At 40.8% G+C, this 24515-nt stretch overlaps 1 long non-coding RNA gene across 1 annotated transcript; it reads right to left on the reverse strand.

The window, feature by feature from the left end:
• Positions 1 to 1118: 1118 nt before the first annotated feature.
• Positions 1119 to 21109, reverse strand: LOC116718250 (uncharacterized). Its single transcript, XR_004338904.1, has 3 exons — positions 21046 to 21109; positions 9640 to 9643; positions 1119 to 1130 (listed from the first exon to the last, which is right to left on the reverse strand). It is a non-coding gene; the product is annotated as an uncharacterized LOC116718250 (long non-coding RNA).
• Between the last annotated feature and the right edge of the window lie 3406 nt (positions 21110 to 24515).

The following is a 24515-nucleotide window of genomic DNA, read 5'->3' on the forward strand; positions in this document are numbered from 1 at the left end:
CTTAGCAGCTCAATGAAATATGAGTTAAGTATTTCACTAAAAGAAAAAAAACAAAACAGATGTTGATATTTATTAAACTGGTTTCACTTTGTTATTCCTTTAGCACCATTAGCATTGCTAACTTCAACAGCTTAAACTATTTCAAAGACATGCTTGAACAACCATGTTGCTACAGGATGTTGTTATATAAGAGTCATCTTCGTTGCTTGTTTTAAAGTTCAGCATTTATCAAGTAGCTGCCACTGTCAAGTAAAACACTGTCTATGAATTCTGTAGACTGCTATAAAGCAAACAATTAGAGCAACAGACGCATGCTAGCTAAATGGAGAGTAGTGTATGTTAGCTACATTACAGTTAGCATGGGTACTTAGCTTGCTAAGTACGCATTACCTGAGTTATTTTCACGTAGTAACCTGATTATTGATGCACTTCATGACTAATTTGATATTTTTTAAACTAAATAATAATAAATAGCTTTCACCAGATGCTTCTGATGGACGTTCATAACAGCAGAGTGTATCATTACGCCATCTACCGCGAATAGCTAAAATACTTTAGATCCCCACTAAGAACATTTATAATTGCCTAGTTTAATCGTTCAAGCCAGGGATGGGCATTTATCGTATTATCATTTATAATGATAATTATCTTATCAGATCTTATCTTATAAGAATTTTGACTTATTGTCACAATAAATTCCAATTAATGAGGTTTAAAACCTCACAAAGCTGTCAGTATTGTTGGGATTGTCAGTATGACTATTGAACAAATAGTGTAGAAAATAATATCAATAAACATACTGTTAATTACTGTGGTGCTATTAAAACAACAGTTCAAAAAAACAAATTTGCGACCATAGCACATGTCATGCTGTGCTTTGGCATGACATGTGCCATAGCACAGCATGTAGCATCGCACCTACATATGTAAGGTTCCCAAGTAGAATTTATTTTTTATTTTTACTTAAGTTATAGATACAACGCGTGCTCACGCAGCAAACTTACATTTTAATGTTGAAAATTCTCCATATTTTAACCTGCACTCCATAAAACCTTGGACATGTCCCTAAAAATGCAAAGATCAGAAGTTTTTCTACCAAAACTGAATATTTTAATTGAACATCTGACCTCCTTTGCTGCGCCAATGACATAACTACATAACTACAGCCTTTCCAGCTTCTCCTCCTCAATGACAGCACTGTCCTGCCAAACGTCTGACACGCAGCCTTACTCTGCATTTGAGACCTGTGCCGCTTACGTGACATGAATAAGAAACATTCCACGCGCCCTACAAAGGACGGCTGAGTAGGATGTTGATGCTGTCCTGCCCGGGCAGCAGTAAGAGGAGACCAGTACGAAAGGTGTGTGTGATTTTTTTAAAAATCCGAGGTCCCGCTGCTGACTCGTCCCTGTCAGAGCCAGAGGAGGAAAGAACAATCCAACTAACCCACCCGACTCCCCCATCACACACCCACAGGAGTGTGTGCGTCTGAGACGGAGCTGTGCAGCTTTTGGAGCTCAGCGTGAGAGCATTCGATATTCATAGAAGGGAAGAGGAGGAGAAAGTGAAACAACAGTGGGGGCGCCGCCTTACGCGTGATATTACATTGTAATTATGATTTGGATGCAGACACTGTGACAGCACTAAGGGCGAAGTACAGACTGTAAAAAAAAAAAAAGAATCTACACACATACACACACACTCTGTTTGAAGGCAGCACTTCAGAGCATCCAAGCCCACATCATCGCAGGAGTAATGAGGGATCGGCACAGCGAAGCGTTTTTGTTACTTGTTTTTTTTTTTTTTTTTTGTTGCAATTTTTTTTTAAAGCGAAAAGACGAGGTCTGCAAGCGAGCTCCGTACAGCCATCCGAGTTCGTTTCTGATTGGCTTGTTTACAGTCAATATTTGCCCATGTCAATCGGAGCGCCTTTGAGAAAATAGATTTTTCAGCATGAAGCAGAATGTTCAGAGAAATCATTGGCATTAGCGCTGCGAGAAGCCAAGAAAGAGCTAGGGGTGCCCGTATACGGAGCGAATGCATATACACACCAGAACGTCGCTCGTTTGAACAGCCAGACAGAAAGAGAGAAAACAAGCAACAGAAAGACAAACACGTTCTGAGAGAGTTGATTTTTTTTTTTTTTCTTTTTTCGAAAATGACAGATTCTGAGTGTCTGGCATCGCACACCGGAGTCATGTCGGAAAAGTTTATCGCCTCCTGTATGAAGCCTGTTTCAACATAAAAAGATACAGAAAAGAAGACAATAAAATTAAACAATAAGGGGGGAAAATGATCTAAGTATCATACTCTGATCAATAAAGGTGTGTGATATCAGTATTCGGCCGATACTGTATCACCAACATCGATACTGATGCTTTTTATTTACTTTTGATATATCATCAAACTTATGACCTTTAGGTGTTTTTGTATTTGAACTATTTTGTTCAAACCTCTGCCAACGTTTATAGGTGTCTATGTTATACTTTTATAAAATATTCACTTGATTTTTTCCTAAATAAAGTGCAACAAAAATATCTTTGACAAACTGCAAAACAAAACACCACAAAAATTTCAAGAGAGAATCTGGAGCTGAAGTATCAAACTTACCTCGCTAGTACAGATCCAATACTGATACTGACTTTGAATTGATATCATTGATCGATCCGCCCACCTCTACTGAGCAAACCAGCAGTTGGTTCAGTTGGGGACCAAAACTGCAGCATTTGTTACATTTTCAGCTGATGTGTTTCACTTTCACACTACACTGAGTAAAACGATCCAGACCTTTTGAAAACTTGTTCCCCTCCTGGCCTGTGGTGGCGCTGCACCAAAAAGCACTGAAGGAAACAACACAAAAACGCAACTTCCTTCTTTGCGAAACGTAAATAAAAATGGAGCGCATCAGATTTTAGCAGTTGCAGGATTTCTCTTTTGTCTTTTTTAAAAGACCATGAGCCATTTCTACAGCTAGCGTTTTATTTACCCAGAATGCCCTGTGCCACAGTCCACCTCCTGCTCCTGGAGCGCATCGGAGTTTGCGTACGCATTCGCACCTTCCCAAACAACCCAGATTTTCTAGGCAAACAAACTAGAGTATGATTAAAGTTTTCCGAACCGGGTTGGTGTGAACGCTCCCTTAAAAGGTGTTTCATTTTGGTGAGGCACACATCTGCAGACTGGTTATTCCACCGTTTTTTCTTTTAGTTTATTTATTTATTTACTGGAATTGAACAGGATTTATGTCACTTTATATATGGAAAAAGTTTTGATTTACCAAAGCCTGGCATTTTAACAGGGCTGTGTAAACCTTTGAGAGCCACTGCATAAGTGAATATATAGCCCCAAATGCGGCGGAATGAATTTGGAAACCGGTCCTGTGGGATGTTCCAATTTGATTAGTAAAGGTTTGCAGGAGAAAGGGAGCCAGAGCGAGCTGTCAGGCTGTTATGCTGGCACATCTTCTCTGCCTCTTTTATCAAAGATAAGTAGTATTGATTTACTTTGAGGCTGTAAAAAGTATTCGTCTTAAGAGCTGACATTTAATAATCTCCACCTAATCCATGTTTTGCTGGGAGCCTCTGGAGATGCTGGCGAGGCCTCCATTGTTCTGTTCTCCTCTGCCCAGGCCGATACCTAATGAAGGAGGAGGATGTTGTTAACCCTCTGCCGGCTCTGGGGCTGCAGGAAAGAAACTGTTAACTGTGTCTGTGGGAGCTTTTTAGTTATGCCTCGGTGAAAGTAAGGGTGTTGTTTAAAATTTCATTTCTTCGAAGCAGATCTTTGTGAAGTGGTAATCAGTTGTCGGGACTTTACCTGCAGTAGGCAAAAGTTTTATGAGTGAGTTTGCATAAAAAAAGAGGGTTTTTCCTCCTGAAGGACGGCTAATGGCTAATCAGACTCAAACCCCCACTAAGAAAGTCAGTTTCTGCCAGATAAAACAACCGGAGCCCTAAAATGAATTATTCCTGCTAATTATAAACCTTTGAATTATTGCATGAGACAAATTTTTAAGTTTATTTTACAAGCACTGAAGTTTTTGTTCTGATTATCTTACAATATTCTGCTTATATAAAAGGGTCTAGCCCTGCTTAGCCTGGAAAAAACCGCCTCCTTGTTCTACGTTTTATGTCGTCCAGACTGTCTGGACGCTCTGAGAAACAATTACTTCCTGGAGGCGTGGACTGTGTTGAAGTTTGGATCGGATTTTACCCAATCACGAACCTTTGCTTGATTAGGCTTCCTGGAAAGGCCTAGACCTGTGGCGAGTAGAGCCATGACATCTTTGGCAGCAATAAAACATTTTAAACACTCCTCTTGCTCCAACGTTGACTGCTCAATATTTGGAAGTGTGCCCAACGAGGACTGAATGACTTCATTCACTTCCTCCGCTGCCGAACTACAACTACAGGCAGACTGCAGTCCTAAAACAGTGCAGGAAGTCAACGTCATCGTTGAGTTTTTATTGGGTTGTTAGAAGAAAGCTTCTTCTAACAAGAAGCTTTCTTGTTAGAAGAAATTGGCAGAAGTTTGCTACGTTGCGTCTATATGAGTCTCAAAGATGAGATCAATTTGAAGACTCTTGGTCATAATGCAGACTACCATGTATGGTGAAAAGCAAACACGTCAGTCGGCCAATGAATTAGTCACTTACCTGCATAATAAATTAAAACAAACTCAATTTCCATTTGCCTGATTTATCGTTTTTCTCTTTTCTCTCTTTCTACCAAAACCTGGACGACAAAAGTCTTCAGTCTGGTGCTTTGGTCTCAACCATTCCCTTTTTTTAAAGGACCATTTTGTTTCGAGAGACTTCATAGTTCATTTTATCTGTTGTTTCTGTTGTTTATTTATTTTGGATATTTAAAATATCTACCAGCTCCAAAGTTTAAATGTTAATTAAAATTTAAAGAATTTTGATCTATGACAGGGGTGCCCAAAGTCGGTCCTTGACGGCCGGCATCCTGCATGTTTTAGTTCTCTCTCTTTAGTTCCTTGCTGAAAAGGTTGTTGGTACTACCATGAGAATGTGTTCTTGCATTATTAATCCATAACCATTATGTTACTTGAAAATGGTCTCGAAACAACAATATTGTTTAGCGCAATAACCTTTGCGCTAAATGATTTATCTGGAATAATTTATCGTTCATCAAAATTTGTCAATCATGACGGCATTCATGTTGGTAGAGGCTGGATGGTTTGGGCTAGAATTTGTTGAGTGGGCCATAAACTCCTGAGTCAAAGAGGGGGGGGATCCATCTGGAAACTGAGGTTTGACCCAACTGGGTCATGAAACAGGACAATGATCACAAACACAGCAGCAAATCCACAACAAAGCTGCTAAAACGGGTAGGAATCGAGGTTCTCCAAGGTCAGAAAACTGAAAAACTGTGATGGGACCTTCAGAGAGACTTAATCCAAAACAAATGACTGCAAACCTAAATGAAACAAAGCAACGTTTGAAAAAAGGGATAGAGTTGGTGACTCAATATGTTCTTTATACATACATAAAATCCCCAAATAGAAGAGGGCATACTTTCTTCTAAACATACCTGTTTCACCCCGGAGATGACAAACCTGTTCAGCCTAAGGGAGCAAACAAAACGGCGGATCATTTCTCGTTGTTTTTGGGCTATAAACTTGTTGGGGACTCGTGTCCATTATCAGAACTTTCTCCCGGCGGCCGTATCGGTGGCCAGCGTCTCAGAGGAGCTGTTCTGAAACACAACGCAGCAAATGAGATGTTTCATTCTATTTATGTAGTACAGGATGACACTGAAGGAGAGAGATGAAGAAAAAAAGAAGAACTCACCTGCTGCTTGATGAGGTCTTGTGGCTTTCCAAGCCCGCTGAGGAGGCTGTGTAATTTTCACCCTCAAATCAAAAGGGTGGAAGGAAAACCTCGCTCCCCCTCACACACCCCACCCCGCCACTCCTTCTCCCGCTCAGCCGGCCTCGCCCACCTTCCTCCCAGCGGCGCGGGAAAACAGCAGATAATTACCTGGTGTGAAATTTCCTCACAGTCGGCGTATCCTCCACACGAGACGTAGGTGTCGCAGAACTCATATTTGACTGTGCTTTGGAAGACATGCAACAAACGCGTTGTGTTGATGCGTGAGTTGGAGGTGCCTTCCCTGGAGTGAAGATGCACTTCTGAAAATAATGGGCTTTGCTTTTTGATTTCCCTCCTTTGACACAAAAATTGGTAAAAAAGCCTACAACAAGCTCTGGGTGTTTAAACACCAGATTTGATTTTCAAAATCTCAGAACAATAGTCAATATCGGTCAATATTGTTTTAGTATTTTCCAATACTAAAATTCATTGAGTTCTCAAACTGTAGGCACAAGAAATTCACCAAATCCAATATTAATATCTGTATTGGTCCTGATATTGGGGGGAAAAAAACAATTGCAACAATGTGCCTGATTCTTAACTGCAGATCTATTCAGTTTAATTCTGTACTCATTTATTTTACATTATATTTAGAGTTCCTAATTGCTTTCTGAAACATTTCAAAGGTTTGCTGCAGTTTCAGTTTTACATGTTTGACCAAGATAGTCAACCTATTGTTTTTGTCAGTTTTCTTTTCTTTAACATTTATTATTGTACATTAGCTGTTGTACTTTTAACCGCACTAATTGAACAAATTAAAGTTGTTTTGACATGTTTGGCCAAGCCTGTGAAGCTGTTGGCGTATTTAAGTGTGCTGTGCTGGTGCAGAGTTATCAAATAAAATGGTTATTTAGCACATATGTCTGTCTTTAAAAAAAAACCCGAAACATTTTAAATGTCTGCCAGAGCCTTTCTGTATCAGATCAGTATCAGCCGATACTAAACCTAAGATATTTGTATCGGTATCAGACGCGGAGAAAGTGGAACAGTGCATCTCTAGTAGGGTCTAATAAAAGCAAGGAACTCTTGAAACAAATGAGAAAACGAGAACAAAACATGAAAAGATGGCAAGAACCTGAAAGAGAACAGAGGGAAATGTAGTGTGTGTGTGTTTCTTTTTGCAGTTGAAGATAATGATCCACAATTCAGAGATGAGCTACAGTAAGTTCTAGAACCCAACGGCGAAACAAGTAAGCCAGGCGGCCAAAACAGCAGTAGGGAAAATTATACTGTTACAGGAAGTACAGTAGCTGAGAGAGTGGAAGTACAGCAGGGACTCGTCACTGGTTTACTCCATCAGTGAGGCTATGAATCAAATTTATACCAAATGTGTAATAATCCAGGTTCTCCACACAGGCCAAAATATCCAGACAATACACTGCATTCTTATGTATCATCTAGGATTTTAATTTTACACACAAAATTCGGTAACACTTTATTTGACAGGTTGTGAATAAGACTGTCATGACACCGTCATAAACATGACGTAACACCTGACATGAACATGAGTAAGTCTTCGTGAATATTTATGACTGTTGTCATAAAGTGTCATTCGGTAAATCATGACACTTTTAATACAAAGTTGACATTATTCAAAATGTCTTTTCTGATTATTAGAGTGATTTTTTTCAGTTTTTAATCAACAGTTTGACATGCTACATAGAGATCTGCCTCTACCTTTGCGTTGCCGTCACTCCTAATGTCACAAAATCTGTCTGCTCAGTCCAGGAATTCTTCCATGGTATGAAATATTGATTTCAGTGGGAACTTCCTGCCAGAGCCTTTAAAGTATTCAAGAAAATTTGAAAGTCTTATCAAATGATTGGAAGCTGCAGCATCCTGTACGCCTCCCTCACCCCCCACCCCGCTCTGACCTCGCATGTGAATAATCCTGCTTTGTAAATCCTGGGCCTCATTTAGCCCACGGCCCTATTACTTCAAAATATGCCAGAGATGGGAAGGAAGGAACCAATGAAGGAAAAAGGAGCGGGGCTGGTGTTGTTTAAGAGCAGGGCAGTGCTGGGATTAATGATCAGAGCGGCCCACTTGGCTCGCGCTTGCATCAGGTAATCAATGGCGTCGAGCAAAGCAGCCGTGGCGGCCGGCGGAAGGGGCTCGCCGAGAGCCGCACGTACCGCAGCTAACCTGCGCTCATTTCTCAACAAGACAGAGAACGGCTCACTGCCAAGCAGACAAGGTGAAACACGGTGGGGGGTGGGGGGCAGCTGAATGGCACGGGCCTTTATTCAGTTTAATGATTTTAGTAATCCAATGAGTCAAATGCTCACACCGATAGTCCCTGTTGTCCTCTGTCTTCAGCGACTTGTTTCACCCTGGAGTGAAATTATGAAAGATTTTCTTCTTTTTTTCCCCTGAAGTGTGAGCAGAAGGAAAAATAAAAATAATACGTAGAGACTGACAGAAATACAAAGAATCTAAAAGCAGCATCGAAACGGGGGAAGGACAGGGGTTATTTAGTAAAACCAAAGCACAGTTATAAATATTCTGCCTTCAGTTGCTCAAAACAAAGCAGCATGAATTTGACTTTAGTTCTTTTTTTTTTTTTAAACACAAGGTTTTGATTGGCAGGTTAGTTTCTTCCTATTAATTGTTTTTCGATGATCACGGGGTTGAGCGGCAGTCGTTTACCAGGCCTTTGATCTGACTCATTGTGCCCTTGAATGAATGGTTGCTTTTATTTTGCACTTTGATCTTTGCAAGCTGTACACTTAAAATAAAAGAAAAGCTTCTATCATTAGCAGCTAACACCATTAGGAGACGCATCAAACCCTACATGAAAGATGACCAGTCCGGATTCTTCCCGGAGACGTTTTATCTGGGTATAAACATGCCAATAGAGGTAGATGCTGCATAGTGTTTCATCCTTGTTTTTACAAATCAGCTATTTCACTTTTTTACATGCAACATCTGAAATAGTGCCCAGAATAAAATGTCTACTTCCATAGTTTAGTTGCTTGTCCATTGGCTTTCTATGCAATTATGCCTAGTTCTCATCTCCGTTCAGTGCTCCTTTTGGGATTTCTCCCATTAAGCTTGATTTCTCCGGATAAAATTCATACGAGCCAATCAGCAAACAGAAGGAGGACTTGAGTCGTTGAGTTTCTGCGCTCTTTATCCACTGTAGCTTTCAGTTTTAGTTTGGCAATGGCGGCGGGGAAAATGAATGAAGCCATTCAGTCAGTAGCGTCTTCGATGGACTTTTCTCAACTGCCATAATTTTGAGATAATCTTCACATGGCGTTTTGTCTTCTTCTTTTGTCCCACACTTGTCTAATTTGACCCTTATTTTAGGACGACAACATGCTAACATGCGCAGGGACGAGGACTGAATGTATTTTGGAGTACTGCATTACAATGTGCCATCAATGTTGGTTCAAAGTCGAAGCTTGACTTTGAATTGATTAAGTTGTCAAAGAAGAATGGCTGACTGGATGCATTTTGATCATTATAATCTTTTGCACTGTTGATCTTCCTTTTAATCAGTGTTACTACAAAGTGCAATCTGACATTGTGGAATGACATTCCTCAAGTTCTCACTTCACTTTTTGTATTTTCCCAATCTTTACTAAATCTATAATTCTGTCAGGAACTGGCAGATGTACGCCGGCGGAGCACGCGGGGTCGTCTCATAAAATCCTTTTAACCTTAACTTGTTCTTATCATACAGCCAGCTGTCTGCAAGGTGGGTCACTGTGGTGATGAAGCAGCTATTAGCTTGGGCAGACTGACCTTACAAAAGGAAATCTGTCACAAACTAAGTTCTCCAAAGTATCCAGCCTCCGAAAATGCATGATCAATCGAGCTGACTCAAGTGATTTTACGAGCGAGATTCGCCGTCAGGAGTGTCAGCGTGTGATTACACCTCCATCTATCATTGTGATGGGGCTAAGTATTGGCTCCTCGTGGCAGACTCTGAGGAATACGACTCGACTTCAAGACGGACTTCACAGACTTACCAGATCAGCAGTCTGAAGCGATCAGCAGAGAGGGTAAGCTGTTTTTCCCTTTATGCTTTCAACTACCTTTTAATTTTTTTTTTTTTTTTAGTTTTGGCATTCTGGCTTTACTTTTCAGTGGAGTATACTCACACATTTATCACACGAACAACAAGAGAATTTTAGGTAAAAACAAAGGAAAACACATTAAATCCACAAATTTCTTTGTATTTTTCTAGGTACCTTATATAAAAAGAAATAGGAAACATGAGTCCAAAACAGAAAATAACTGTAAATTTGAAGGGGAAGGATAAATGGCTTTCAAGCATTTGTATTCAATACCCCAGAGTCAGTACTTTGTAGAACCCTTTTGCATTGCGAATACAGCTGTAACTTTTGCGTTTGGTCTCTACCAACGCATTCTTCTTTGTAAAATAGTTCAAAGTGAGCCTTCACCCCCGTCTCAAGTCTTTGGCAGCATCTCACACAGGGGTGTCCAAACCTTTTGCCACATTGCCCAAAATCGTCAAGTTAAAAGGGCTTGAGGGACAAAAAAATTGTGCCTTTCCCTACTCAACAATAAGAAGGTGTTCAGGCTTTTGTCATGTCTCAGTTCATGTCACGATTCTGGAGTGAGTTCTGTTCCTTGTTAGGAATTAACGTCAATTTCTCTTCTGGTTTCCACACTCAGTGAGAGAGAATGAACAAAAAAGGTTCATAATTATTACTACACAGACAAAACACACACAAACACACAGACTGACAAGGAAGATGTAAGTAGCCAAATATTTTATCGTTACCTTAAGTTTTGGAAGTAGATTATGGAGACGGAGTAACTGCATTGCATGCTTCTTTGCTCCTCCTCGTTCTTCTTCTGCTCCTATCGATCCTTTGCAACTACATCACTTAATGATGCGAGGCGCCATGACTGATGTCGGAAGTGAGGAACAGGATTACTGGATGGAGCAAGAGATTGTTTTCCCAAGCAGGTTGTTAAAGAGACATTTGGGAAAGATCAACAGGCTTGGACTCAAACCTGTGACGCCCCATACATGGGATGCCTGCTTTATCCCTGAGCCACCGCCACGGCCGGCCCAGTTGTTTTTGACAGTATAGACATGGCTTCGACTTTTTCAAGTCGAGCTAATTTATCTGTGGAAGCAGCACACCAAGTTGTTGCTCACAGATGGCGGTATTTTCTAAAGTTGGACGTAGCTAGCTTTGAAACAGACCCAAACCTTCTCCCTCCTGATGTGTTTGTTTATTTCTTTTTTTTAAACTCCTCCAGGGGGTCTTTTTGTGGGCTCTAGAGTCCCATTTCATGAAGTAGGCTGACAGGAAAGGGGGAAGGAGAGGGGGGAAGACATGCGGTAAACGTCGCCGGGTCTGGGAGTCGAACCCACAACAGCCGCGTCGAGGACTTGAGGCCTCCAAATGTGGGTCGCGCTAACCCCTACGCCACCACGGCACGCCATGTGTTTGTTGATTTGATCAAATTGCCAACTTTGCCTGAAGTCATACCACATAATTACTACCACTATGTTGTAATCGGCGATTATCCTTGCACCAGAGCAGACTTAAAACCGGCTAAAGTCTAGATCAGTGTTTCTCAAACTTTTTCAGCCTGAGGACCAGTTGACCTGAAATTGCCCTGCGATAACATATATTAATATATGATGCAACGTGAAATGAAAATATTAGTCTCTTAACTCATGTATCGTTGTTTTCTTTGTTTATCCTAATGAGAAGAGTGATGCTGTTTGGTAAATATGAGTGGCCAAGACAAAACCATGAACATGAAGACCCATCTACTTTGGCATTTTGACTTATTTACAGATTCTGAAAGTGTGGAGTTTAAAGTTTCCAATGATGTCAAACACATGAAAATAAAAAAAGTTGTTCATTACTACAGAGTGTTATGTGCATTAATAACATTTAGGACTATTTGTGCTTTAGAAGCACAATTAAAGAAAAATCCAGTCGCTAGTGAACGACAACACTCAGCAGATATAACTTGGCTTCTTTTGATCATATAATATTCCTGGAGTTGTTTTCTTTCCACCGGTATCTGCAGCTTTTCTTTTTCATAACCTGGTTTTAAGCCAGTTTTCCATCGTTATTTTTAACACAATCCTTTGGTATGCTAACTATAGCGTCGCACTTTGAGCTAACATCATGGCAAATGAACAGTGGTTTACATACAGTGGTATCTCACGGACCACTAGGGGGCGCCTGCGGCCCACCAATGGCCCGGGAACCACCATTTAAGACTGGTCTAGATGCTTACCAGTTTCTTTCATATATGGGAACTACATGATGGTGAGACATGATTAGGCATGTACCTTCTCCATAATACAATATTTGATTGCATCTTATCAGTTGTACTTATTGTGTATATGAACTCTAATCTTAACTTGTAAAAAGCCTTTGGAAATCCGGGAATACACCGATGACTGCCGGTCTTTTCCGATTGACAGCTTGTATCCATTGTCGTCTTCTTTTTTCATCATAAGGTTGACGATAAAATGATGAGTGAGGTCTGTATCCTTGTCCATTTGTGCAGCCAGGCACACATCACCCTATAACAGTTTTGAAAGTGAAATCAACTAAAAGTGATATTAGGCTACCAGCTGTCTGTTTCTTGACAAGCTTTACAGGAGTTAACGAGCGCGCAGGTTGTTTTGTCATTCGTCATGGCGGAGTGGTCCGCTTTCTGAAGAGCGTGACATTACGTACAAAGGATCAGTAGGGGATCATCCACTTCCACCTCACCACATCCCTACCATCCTCCTTTCTCACACCACCCTCTGTGTTTCCTTCTTGCCTACATAAATGATTCTTCTCTGTGATCATCCACTTCTCTATCATTCAGCCTGAGCTGTCAATCTATAATACTCATCTCTAATCCTGTCCATTCTGGCTGCTCCCAATAAAAATCCAATAATATTCAGCTCAGGCACCCACAGCTCCACCTTCTCTCTTTTCTCCGGTGGCACCATCTTCAAACCCAACATTATACCGGCTGTATTTTCTGGTACATGTTCTCTTTCAGTCTTCCATTTGTCATTCTGTCACAGTTCGCTCCAGGTACTCATCTCCATACACAGCGCCCCGTCTTCTTAACCTCGTCTGTGTGCTGCTTTTTACTTTAGTGGATTGACCCCAAAGCGACTTCAATACATCTACCATTTACCAACACTTCAAGTGAAACACTGAATATGCATGGGAGTAAATGAGCTGAAATTGGATATAGTGCTTTTCTAGTCATGCTAACCACTCAAAGTGCTGTACACCAGTGACACTTTCACCCAGACACCCACACAAACACCAATACACAGGTCTGTAGGCAACTTGGGGCTAAGTGCCTTGCTCAGGGGCACATCGATATGTCGCAGGAAAAATCTGAAACCTTTTCTACTCAATCTGGCAGCAAAATATAAAATAATTGTATTATTCTCATAGACGATGGGCAGATTGTAAGTCTCACTGTAAATTCTGACGCTTTGATGAGATGAGGTTTCTTTTTATCATTTTGCACGTAATTTTAATGCAACTTCCATCGGCCTTTGGATCTCAAATGTTCTCAAAGGCAGGTTACAGCAGAAAGTACTGATAAAAACCCATTAGCAAAATATTAATAAATAGCTGACTCTATGTTTCATAGGTTTTTCTTAAAATTAAATAAAACTGGACAGGCCTGTCACGACAAATTTTGCTGGATAATAAATTGCCTCAGTACTTATTGCGATAAACAATAACATGATTGTTTTGAGACAATTTTCAGGTAATATACTAATAGGTAATATAATTCAAATTTACCCTCTTAAAGACCAATCAACATTAGCATTATAAAAAAACAATTTACACTGGAAGGAGAAGAAATTTGAAATATTTGAAATAAAACAAAACGAAGAACAATAGATAAAAACAAAACCATAAGAAAATGGATTGATGTTCAAAAAAGCCATCAGAATGAAAATGATCAAACTAATTTTAATTTATCATGCGATTAATTAATTGCTAATTAATTAATCGGGCTGAATATTTTCACAATGATCAATCCCTCCAGGGCTTCACACAATTGTTCTTGTGACATCTCTCCCTCTCTGTGTATATATATATATATATATATATAAAAATAAAAAAAAAATTCCCTTCTCACCCACCGCGGGTGGTTCTTATCCTCTGAGCTCGGGTCCTCTACCAGAGGCCTGGGAGCTTGAGGGTTCTGTGCAGTATCTTGGCTGTGCCAAGGATTGCACATTTCTGGACTGAGATGTCTGATGTTGTTCCTGGGATCTGTTGTAGCCATTGGTCCAGTTTGGGGGTGACTGCCCCGAGGGCCCCGATGACCACAGGCACCACTGTGGTCTTCACCTTCCAGGCCCTCTCCAGTTCCTCCCTGAGGCCCTGGTATTTCTCTAGTTTCTCGTGCTCCTTTTTCCTGATGTTGTAGTCGCTTGGTATTGCTACATCTATCACAACGGCTTTCCTCTGTTGTTTATCCACTACGACAATGTCTGGTTGGTTCGCCATTACCATTTTGTCTGTCTGGATCTGGAAGTCCCACAGGATCTTAGCTCTGGCATTCTCCGCCACCTTTGGGGGTGTTTCCCACTTTGATCTCGGGGTTTCCAGTCCATATTCTGCACAGATGTTTCTGTACACTATGCCTGTAACTTGGTTATGTCGTTCCATGTACGCTTTCCCTGCCAGTATCTTGCACCCTGCTGTTATGTGCTGGACTGTCTCAGGGGCCTCCTTGCACAACCTACACCTTGGGTCTTGTCTGGTGTGGTATATCTGGGCCTCTATTGCTCTGGTGTTTAGGGCCTGTTCCTGGGCGGCCAGGATGAGGGCCTCTGTGCTGTCCTTGAGTCCAGCTTTTTCCAGCCATTGGTAGGATTTACTGATATCAGCCACTTGGGTTATTTGCTGGTGGTACATCCCATGTAGGGGCTTGTCCTGCCATGATGGTATCTCTGGCACCTCAACCTCCGTTCCCTGTTGTCTGAGATATTCACTGAGCACATTGTCTGTTGGGGCTTTGTCCCTGATGTATTTATGGATCTTAGTTGTTTCGTCCTGGACTGTGGTTCTCACACTCACTAGTCCTCTGCCTCCTTCCTTGCGGCTCGTGTACAGTCTCAGGGTGCTGGATTTGGGATGGAATCCTCCATGCATTGTTAGTAGTTTTCTAGTCTTAATATCAGTGGCTTTTATCTCCTCCTTTGGCCAGCTAATTATTCCAGCAGGGTATCTGATTACTGGCAGGGCATAGCTGTTTATTGCGCGGATTTTGTTCTTGCCATTGAGCTGGCTTCTCAGGACTTGCCTTATTCGTTGGAGGTATTTAGCTGTGGCTCCTTTCCTTGTGACCTCATCGAGGTTGCCATTTGCTTGTGGTATACCTAGGTACTTGTAACTGTCCTCTATGTCTGCTATTGTTCCTTCTGGGAGTGAGACCCCTTCTGTGCGGATGACCTTCCCCCTCTTTGTGATCAGCCGACCACACTTCTCTAGTCCGAATGACATCCCAATGTCCGTGCTGTAGATCCTGGTGGTGTGGATCAGTGAGTCGATGTCTCGCTCACTCTTGGCATACAGCTTGATGTCATCCATGTAGAGAAGGTGGCTGATGTTGGCCCCATTTTTGAGTCGGTATCCGTAGCCAGTCTTGTTGATAATTTGGCTGAGGGGGTTCAGGCCTATGCAGAACAGTAGCGGGGACAGAGCATCTCCTTGGTATATGCCACATTTGATGGACACTTGTGCAATATATATATATATATATATATATATATATATATATATATATATATATATATATATATATACTGTGTATATATATATATATATATATACTGTATATATATGCAACCAAAATCACAGATTTTGTGATGCTACTTTAGAAAAATACCTTATAGGAATCTTTGCAATATTTGCGCTTATGCATCACAGTAAATGTGAGATTTTTGTTACTCGCCACATTGATCATTCTATAACTTGATTTCAGGTAATGCTCAGACAGCAGCGTAGTAGTAGGAAGAAACACTGCCACCTACAGGTGGGAGTTAGTATCACTTAAACCCAATACTTTTGACAATTTGTGCAGAAAATTTGCAACACACACAATTATGCATTAGTGCGAAAAAATGTAGGGATGTGTTGAGTTTGAGAGAATTTCCTTATAAATTTGGCCATACTGATTGATGTAATTCATCAGCATAGAGGTAAAAAAAAAAAAGCCTGCTTTGATTTGATTAATAAAATAATCTTTGAGTACAGAACTGTTATCTTGAAGGTTATATTTTGGGGTCCCTATGTAGTTTAGAGGGCCACATAAAAAGCTGTGGCGGACCGGATTTGGCCCCCAGGCCTTGAAAGACCTTCAGACCGCAGAAGACACATTATAGTGCGTTTATGAAGCAAAAGATATAGACATTGTGTGTGTATGTGTGCGCTTATGAATTCTAAAGTTGCTGTTAAATCAGATCCAACAGTACCTCCATTATGGATGTCCGCCATGTTTGTTTCGTCCCTCCTCCGTCGCAACATTGTGAGAAAACTCTAAGCAAGCGCGATATGTTTGTTCAGCTTGAGCTTACATTAATAAACATCTGATATATTTCTGATTTAGGAGCACATAGGAAATTGGTCTGGGTCTGATTTGAATAAAAATTGGATTTTTGCTGTTCAGAGTGTTGTAAAGAAGTGAAATATGGGTCACTTATGGGGAGAGAAAATGTGGATTTTGTGTGACTTTTGCCTGCAACGAGAAAGTAGCAATAGTCTACTGTAAGAAAGTATGACTGATTTTAAAGGGAGTCATTATTTATGAGAGACGATCGGTTGGAAACAGGAATCAGACCCAACCAATGGTAACACAGGTAACATCTTCTGTAAGGGGAAGGAGGAGGCAAAAGAAAGAACTGACTCTTAACTTTCCTCCCTCCTCCCTCTCATTCAGACTGGATGGCTTCCACTGGCTGTTACTGATTCTAAACACACTGGTATGATTTTCCTTGTGATTTTGCGTCTGAACTCGTCTTCTGAACAAAGATATCCATTTTAGGTCAATTTAATGGACAAGGTATCTTAATTTAAAATCAGACCTGAATACTTTATTCCAGTTTTTAAAATGTATTTATGATATTCATCCGTTGGGCAGTGTCCCATTTAGATGAAAGATATCCAAAAGCAAGATCACATAAACCCACATTGATGAGGATTAAGGTTGTTAAAATTGAATTAAATTGAAATTTGAAGATGACAATACTTTAGAATTTTACATTAGCTCAGATTCCATTAGAGATGCACGCAAAACGTTTTCGATATTCCACCACCCTCAAAAAAAAAATTTTGCAATTGCGTTGTTTCCACTGAATATGAAATTAAATTAAAAGTTAATTTCATGTGAATAAGTTTAGTTCATGCAGTAAGTTTTTAACAGATGTCGCGTCATAAACCTCCTACCACTTTCTTTAGTCGTTTTCGCCAGCAGTAACATCCTGTTCTTGATCACGTGACTCGTGTGATGTGAAAAAAATGTTTCCATTGCAGTTTTACGAAATACACTACGGCCAAAAACCATCTCACCCTAGTGCAAAAACGTTTCTATCGAAACTGTTAGTTTTTCGAAATTGCCATGTTTCATTAAGCAAATTATTTTCGTAGTTCAATTTTGCACAACTGCATGGTGTTAAGGAATCATGGCTATTTTTGATGGTTTAATATAGTTAAGCTAATGCCATGTGCGTTTAAGTAGACCAACATTCCATTTGGACAAAAGCAGATGCAAGGCAGGAGTTCACAGATAAACATTCTTTTGGCAAGGCTGTAATTTAGACCAGCCATAAAACACAAAGCTCTTGAAAGGTTTTAAATTAGGAGGCCATAAAGAATATCTTCCCCGGCTCGCAGGTCAGAGGTCGGGGGTTTCTCAGGAGCTCAGAGTTGCATCTGGAGTTCACCACAACTTAGGAATCTTGGAAAACACTTAGTTTAATTTCTGATATACCTCTTAATATTAATAACAATAGTGTGTTAGATTAAAGTATATTACCCAAGATACAAATACTAATCTAGTAAAGGGAAATGTATTTGAAAATGTACTAACTATGACAATATTGGAATCAAAAGAGAATGGTTTGAATGTTATGTTTTACAGGTTGGAAAAGACTTCTATCTCATTATTGTTTGTGATAAGGTAAAGATTCAAATCTTTGGAGAAGTTGATTGCAGAGGAGCAAGATAGGTTTTGTGAAAATAACTTATAACTTTAATAATTAAAATGACTCTTGATATTTGTCATTAAAACTCAGGGGAAGGTTTAAGTTTTTTTTCAAGGTAGCTCTTGGTTGGTCAAAACAGGGGTACGCCCTATTTGCATATATTAACAAAGAGAAACGCCTTCACTAGAAAAAGGAATGCTCAATAATAAAAATTCAGACATCTGCCCTGTTTTGCTTTTAAGCATCAGCTGTCTCCAAAGGCGCCTTTGTTCTTATTCTTTTAATTCTTTTGTCTCAGGTAAAGAATGTACTTCTGTGTACTCTGAAGTTTCTTGTTAAATTCATACGGTGTTTTCTATTGAATTAAACTCTGTATTTCTGTGACGTCATCGTGCCTTGCCGTCTCCTTGCCAGCGTGATGTCATCCGCTCGCGACCCGGCTAACAGGAGGAGAGGAGAGCCATGCTTTTTCCAAAATTAAGCTAACCAAATAACTTTCCTCCTTTAATAATGGTCAATGGATTACTTGAACTTGCAGGACTCAGGAGTGCAACCTTAAATTACCTGCAATCTTACTACACTTCACGTTCTTTTTTTCTGTTGGGCATAATTTTACAGATGTCACATCATGTCATAATAACCCAAGTCCGTCCGTCCGTCCATTTACTTTACACCCTTGTCCCTAACAGGGTCAGTGCTGGTGCCTATCTCCAGTGAGACACTTCAAACAATAAATCCTCTGAATTCTTACCTGCATTTAAATTTTTCTGAGAACTCTGGTAGAAGGTAGAAGACCTGCTGCCCGTCAGATTGACTGTCCAAACTAGTCTACTGTTACAATTAGAAAGCAGTGAAGCTATTCCGCTTATATTGGCAGCTGCTGTCTACTTTCCTTTCATTTGCTGTAATTTGGAAAGAATCGACTTAATGCCACGTCCGACAAGAGCATGTTTTACTAATATAGATTGTTGTAAGGCGACCTTAATTGATGCTGAGTTGGGCAACAGAATCCTCAATGAGACAAGTGAACGCTTCGCGGTGCGTCTTGCTAAAACCGCCCTATTTTCTCGTGTTGTTGAAGATGGTGATTTTCCTAGTCCAGCTTTGTCTCCGTCGTCTGCTCGTGTGACAACTCAGGCTGTCTGTCATCCCAGACAGGCGTGTGCTTGTCAAAATCCCCGCTTGCACGGCGACTTCATTTGAATAATAGGCACGAGAAATAGGAAGGGAAAAAAAGACTGGCTACTGCACTTTTAACCTTAATATAGTTCATTTTTTCCCCCGGTCTGATTAAATTACATGTTTCACTGAATCTTAATTGCTTTCTTTTTTCCGTGAACCTGCTTATGTGATCTGATTTGCAATTTTCAGTGGGAACGGTGTTGCATTATTATGAATATCAAGGAAAGTCAGACAGCGCAACAAGCTTTTCACAATTTGCTCCGGACTTTTAAAAGCATAAAGCAGAGTTCAAAGGATTCAAGGACTAATATTGCCAAGAAAGGCCATAATTATTCTTTTTATAATTAGAATGTTAATATTTTTTTAACCTAATTGGCTGAAATATGCAGAAATTACCGTTCCCCCTCCCTCGAAGGAGCCCATAAAGTTTCCCGTGTGAACCCCCAGTTTCCCCCCCACGCAGACCCAGGCGAAGGTCTAATGAATCTATGGGCGCCCCTCCAGTGATCATCCACTGTGAGATCGCTGCTTAAAAATGCATAATCAGCTGTAATAAATCGAACAAAGTGATTAATCACATTTACTTCCCTCTCTGTTTGCACGCGGCCTGTCACGATCAATTATTTGCGGGATAAATCGCGACTCTGGAGATTTTGGTGTGGTGGTGGGGGTGTGGGGGTAGAGTGAAGCGGGCCGCCTGATGAAGACTGATGACAGGCCTAAACATGGGACATGACAGTAGGAACATGGTAGAGATGGAATCCGTAACCCTCCGAGCACATCATAAATTACCTCACTCAAGGTAAAGTGATTGATTTGCATCGGTCCGCGCCGCACCTGGAACCGCTGTCCTTCACAGGAACGAAGCAGGTGGCTAACCGCTACACGCCGTATCATCAGCTAACAGCAAGAATAATAATAATAAAAAAAACTACTACTAAATATGTTATTTAAGGCTGCTTACTGCTTTTTTTCTTTCTTATCTCTGGGTAAACATGTCTACCCGGGTAGCAGTCTGTCACAGGAATATTGTGCGTAAGTCACGGTAGTCGACAGATACGTTTAGCTTGAAACTAACGACAGCAAGTTTTTCCTTCCCGACCCCCTGACACCAAATTTCACGCTGGATGAAGAGTTTTGCCGTATTTAAAGGTGAAATCTGTACCTTTCACACTCTGTCAGCCTCTACAGGAGCCAGAACCGGCTGAAGCGTCGGCAGAACCTACAGGAATCATGACAAATTCGTGGTGAGAGGTCTTCAGGAAGACATCTGTTTATTTCAAATTTGGAAGACGTGCCCCGGTGGCAAGCTGCTCTCGTAACTTTTGACTAGAGCATGTGTGGGAAAATTAAATGGCAAAATGTGTATTTGGGGGATTTTGCTTTGTAGAGCTCTAAAGTTAATTAATATTTCTCAGAAGTGAAGGGTACTTCAACCAAGTCCTCCCCCCCAATCCCAATATGTCTGTAAGCCACTAATTTCATGCATCTGGTATGTCGCAATGCTGTTCTGGAGTTTTAACGTTAGAAATTTTAAAATTGTAGATTCATATTTTCAATGTCTTGTAGAAAACAGAAAGAAAAGCACGCCACTTTTATATGCATTGATTCCTGTTTAAATGATGGCAACTGAATGTGGCTGGATTCACTCTAAAACGCTCTTCTGTTCTGCTGGAAATCTGGTAATCTTTATACCTGTAAACATGCCATTTCATACAAACATACCTTATTATAGCTAGAAAATCAGGCTCAAAATCTGAGTGTAGTGACGGACTCAAACCTGAACCTTCAAAGACTCATAAAGACGGTTACAAAGTCGGCCTCCTGTCACCTGAGGAACATTTCCAGGATTAGAGGACTAATGTCAGCAAGATCTAGAGAAACCCATCCATCTTTGTCTTGTGTGTTCGCAGCTCCGTCTAAAACGTCAGTCAGACAGCTGCAGATGAACAGTGCTGCTCATGTTTTCACTAGAACCAGGAAACCAGAACACACCAGTTCTAATGTCCTTCCACTGGCTCCCTGTAGCTCAGAGAATAGACTTTAGACTACCGCTGTTGTTGTTGAACCGCTGCATCAACGATTCAGACCTCTCAGGTCTTCTGCTTCTAGTGAACGCTAAGTTTAGAAAACACTGAAAACTTTGTTTCTGTGACATCAATGTTAATGTCAAATATTGAGCTTTTATTCATTTGTTTTGTGTGTATGTGCGAACATTAACTTTACATTTTCTAAAATATAATGCATGTTTTATTTCTGTTTTTGAGCAAGTAGTAGCTGCTGGTACAGTTAACTTTTTTTTTTTTTAGGAAAATGTCAGCTTTACTTGTTTACTTATTTTTTTGGGAAAGACAAGAAAAGAAAATATCGTCTTAGGGCAAAAAGTACAGAAAAGCTAGGTCTTATTTTCAAGACAAACCTTTTTGAACAAACACTTCAGACAGACACAGTAATAAATAATGAAGATGTTTGGTATTTGGTAGGGAGAGTGAAGGTGAAGATGACTAAGGTGGAATATAAAAGCAAACAAAGCAAACAATTACTAGTGAAACATTTTGTTAAACATCTAAGCCGTCTTTACAAACCGAGTTTTATAAATGACATTCCTTTGCATTAATTAACTTTGGATCTCCAATGATTACAGTTTTTTTTGTTGTTGTTTATAACTCAGTTTATTTTCTTTATGAAAGTATAGTTCTGACCTTATTGCTAATATTTTATTTTATTGTTTCTTTTGAGGGAAGAAGCCTCAGTTGGTCGTTGAATCTCTACCTGGCACAACGCGGGAAATAAAAGAATCAAGAAATCTAAATGAACTGATTTTAAGCGTGTTGGGGGTGGGAGGGCTCGGGATGGCAAGTTTGAAAACAATTGCTGGACCATTTCCCCGTTTCTGGCAGACTCTGAATAAACCCACCCAGCTCTGAGATACTCTGGGTTTTCAGCTTCAAAACAGGAGATATCAACTAGGTAACTCAATTCTGAATCAAGTTAGCTCTGAGTTAAGCTTGAGAACAGAAGAAGTCCCTATCAACGGGAAGCAGATAACGCGATTCACAACTGGAGAAAAAAAAGAAGCCTGAAAGTGCGCGGTTCTTGTTAATGGAATATGAAGACAAAGCCATTAGAGATAATTACTGCAAGTAAGATATTTACTCCTGATATCTGTTTAATAATGATAAGGAGAGGGCGAAGGTTAACTAAATGTAACATTTATGTTGCGTTCAAGGTACAAATGAATAGTATTTTATGGCCAAAAGTCCATATGAATTCAGTTTCTAGAGCTTAGATGAATGCCTGTAATAACGGCTCCACTAAATAATACTCTTTCCAGGCATTTGGCTGAGAATCAGCTTTAAATAATGCAGGAGGATATTTGAACAATGAGCAACCATGTGGAGCCTGTTATTCAAAGCTCCGACCAACTCGCCGTGTCCTGCTGTTGTGGAGAAAATGACTCCCACCACGTTGAGAGCTGCGGCGTCTAGCGAGAACGAATTCATTCGAATGGTATTAAAATGTTATCTCCATGTCTCAAAACGCCGCCACGCCCCTTCCTGCCACGCCTAGAAAGCCCTCTCTGCGGCTGTTCTCGCAGCTCAAACCCTCGGCGCTGCAACTTTGATCTTCATGGAAGGTAAATGCGAGCGGCCCTTTTGTCTCAGGGCAGGAAGACATGAAGGGCCAGATAAGCCCAGACAGGAGCCCGGTGTCGGCGCAGCCACCTCAGCGGGTCAGTACTCGAGGCACCAAAGCACAGTCAGGAATGTCATGTGCTATCAGAGCCTGCATCTCTTTCTCAGACTTCAAACAAGCCCTCCCACCTGTCAGGGGCTCCGCCACACACTCACCTATAGGCAGGTAGAGATACACACACACGCCCACCCCCACACACACACACACAACGAGCAACGCTCAGGAGGACTGCTAGCACTGAAAAATCTGCGGGGTTGATGGGTAGTTATGGCAGGTGACAGAACGTGCTGCACACTCAGACAAATGGAGTCTGGCAGCTTCCCCTCAGAAAGACTTGAGGCTGTTTTTATTCCCCCCCAACCCGATTTTTTTTTTCCTTTCTTTTTATTACTGCCTGACTGACTGCTTCTGCCATTTACCAAACATCCATTGTTTACCTCTGTTCTGCTCAGTCTCACCTCAGATGACAAGCCATCCGTGGAGAGCCACATCCTTTTCATTCTTCTCCTCTTTTCTCCCTTTCTCAGTTTACTTCCTTTCTATCATGCTGTTTTCTTTTTTTGTGTTTTGTTTCTATCGTGATGAATAAGCCTTAAATTGACACGGTGTCAGGCTTCCTCCCCTGGATTCACAGTTTTATAATTAAGTCTAGCAAAGCACTGGCACCAACTCCGGGGAACAATCATGTCGGGGGGAGAGGAATGTCTTCCTGGGACTCTCAGCTGTTCGGGATCGGAAAACGGAAACGAGACGCATCCGGACTGTGATGGATTGCAGGAGGCTATAGATTAAATACAGCTTCCACTTACTGTATGTTATGAATTTCTTCTTATGTTTAAATTGCCACTTCATGCAATGCATATTTACTGTGCATACTTCACATTTCGCCTTCATTCGAGAATGATATTAAAATGCGTCTCTGCTTTCTACAGTAAATCTGCTTTAAATCTCATTGAACAGAAATGAGATTTCCAGGCACATAAACTCATCTTTCACACTGTTCACATAGCATTCAATAAATGACAAACCACAGTAGGGCTGAAACGAATCGCGATGATCATTGAAATAATGGTCATCTACCACATTTTCTGGGCTATAAGTTGCAGTTTCTTTTTATGGTTTGGCTGCTCTGGCGACTTGTAGTCCAGAGCGACCTCTGTATGTCTCTTTTCCTTTTCGAGATACTTTTTTTTTTGACTGATGCGTTAAATATCAACATCCTATGTTCTGGCAGTTGCCAAGGAGATTAATAAATGACTCATTAGGCCAACCGTTTCTATCACCCTGGATTTACAGCAGGCGTTTCTGCTCTGCTGTGCACTTCACCAGCTACGTTAGAAAAATCTGACGAGGAATCCCAGATCGTCAGAACACCAGTGGACCGGAGCCGTTCCTGACCGTCCTGACGTACAGCTCAGACATCGGTGGGTCAAAAATGACCAGCAGACCTCCTAGCCAAAGCCGACAGTTTCTGTGTGTTTGGAACTGGAGTCTATCATCGACATGGACGTGGTCCCCCTTACGTTTGACAATTTTTAAATAAGTGCGACGAAT

Source organism: Xiphophorus hellerii, chromosome 4 (assembly GCF_003331165.1).
Source record: "Xiphophorus hellerii strain 12219 chromosome 4, Xiphophorus_hellerii-4.1, whole genome shotgun sequence".
NCBI lineage: Eukaryota > Metazoa > Chordata > Actinopteri > Cyprinodontiformes > Poeciliidae > Xiphophorus > Xiphophorus hellerii.